The 1,980-nt window shown below is 44.3% G+C and overlaps 1 non-coding gene across 1 annotated transcript; it reads left to right on the forward strand.

Annotated features, from left to right (window-relative positions):
- Positions 1-461: 461 nt before the first annotated feature.
- On the forward strand, positions 462-569 carry LOC125592175. The gene has a single exon (XR_007328022.1). It is a non-coding gene; the product is annotated as a small nucleolar RNA R71 (small nucleolar RNA).
- The last annotated feature ends 1,411 nt before the right edge of the window (positions 570-1,980 follow it).

The following is a 1,980-nucleotide window of genomic DNA, read 5'->3' on the forward strand; positions in this document are numbered from 1 at the left end:
GGTAGAATGAGTTTCCATAGCCTCTGTTGTTGTTGCTGAAAGGTTTCTGGAACTGTGAACTTTGGTTACTCCTCTGACCATTGCCAAAGAAGTTTATGTTTCCACCCTGGTTTCCAGACCTCTGAAATCCAGTACCTCCAATGTAGTTCACATCTTCTTCTCCTTCCATGTCTACAGCTTCTTCTCCTTCAGCTTAGCAGAACTGCTTCCTAATAAGCTCATGAACCACATCTAACTTTGCTCCAACTTCGTCCATCTGCTCCTTCCCTAGGGATGCAACAGACTTCTTTCTCTCAAAATCAGTGTTCTTGGTGTTGCTGATGTTTGCTAGATTTTCTATCAGTGTCACAGCCTCCACCGGATTCCTGGTGTTGAAGTTTCCCTTGCTAGCTGTATCAAGAGCCAACTAATACCTCAAGGCGATACCTCTGAAGAAAGTGCCTAGCAGTTGAACTTCGTTGAATCCGTGGTGTGGACAGTCTCGCTGGAACAACTTGAATCTGATCCACGCATCTTTGAAAGACTCTCCAGTCTCCTGCGCAAATGTAGCGATTTTGCTCCTCAAGTCTTCAGCGTGTGCCTCATCGAAGAAGTTTCGCAAGAAAGCATTCTTGATGTCGGCCCAGGATGTTAGAAATCTTGTGGGTAGCTGCTTAAGCCAGTGCATCGCTTCTCCAGTCAGAGAATACTTGAAGAGCTTGCACAATAGGTAGTCCTCGGGGACTCCATCCATACGAATAGCAGCGATAAGATCCTTGAACCTCTCTAGATGGTCCATAGGATGCTCGTGCGGTAACCCAGAGTATGGTATCTGCGACACGAGTGTGTAGTACTGAGTCTTCAGCTCGAAATTCTGCTTCGGAATCTCAGGAAGTCGAATAGCTGATCTGTTGGCGTAGTACTCATCTGGACGATTGTAGTTAGCCAGTGCCCTTGGTCGAGCAGCCTCTTCTATAGGTTGAGCAGCTCCTGTAGTATCAGTATCAGGGATTACATTCCCCTGAGCGTCTAGTTTCTGACCTGTTGCATTACGCAGATGACCATCCTGGTCATACAGGTTTCCATTCTCGTCCTGTCTGAGAATAACAATCGCAACCATGTTTCGCGACTGATGATCGATCGATGTACGCGGTGTAGTATCGATCGATGTCGAACGATGTAGATCGGTCAACGCTGAAGCTCAGATGTCGGTCGATGGTTGGGTGCGAGAATCAGTCGACGTGAAAGCTTCTGCATCGAGCGATGTGGAACGTTGGTCTTTGCAGATCGTGCGTTCCAAATGAGTAGGATCTTCTGAGATTAGCAGGTGTTTGTCCTTGTTGCTTCTGGTACTGTTGGGCATGCACCTGAAAAGACAAGAATTTTTTTTTTTGTCAGAATGGGGGTAGAGAAAAGAATAAGAATCAATAACACTAAATCTAATGGCGATCAAAGCTCCCCGGCAACGGCGCCAAATTTGATACCACTCAAATTACCCTAAGGAGTGAATTACTCTCTCAAATAAGAGGTTCAGTTGCAGTACTTAAGGATCGAATCCACAAGGAGCTAGGGAACCTATTAAATCTAGCCAGATTATTAATTCTAGGTGTTTGTTGTTTTATGGTTTAAAAGAAAATAGCAATCCTAATTGAGCAAGTCTATTCCTCGACTAACAAGATGATTGGGGGTGTAACCTTATAGGAAGATATAGATGCAGGGTTTCTATTCAGGTGTTAGAGATTATAATCCTATAGATGCCTAACGGTTGCATGCATGATATATTAGAGCTCAACTCCTTAATCACAGTGATCAGCGATGGCAATGTTTCACTGGTTAACTAACTAGATCTTGGATCTCAACTGTCGTCTTTTGATCACAAGAAAGTGTCGATCGATGATCCTATATGGATATCGATCGATACACCTTTTGCAATATCGATCGATTGTCAGAAGACAATATCGATCTTTAGCTTCTAGCTAAGCCCTAGGCGCGGGTTGATAA

Source organism: Brassica napus, chromosome C8 (genome assembly GCF_020379485.1).
Source record: "Brassica napus cultivar Da-Ae chromosome C8, Da-Ae, whole genome shotgun sequence".
NCBI lineage: Eukaryota > Viridiplantae > Streptophyta > Magnoliopsida > Brassicales > Brassicaceae > Brassica > Brassica napus.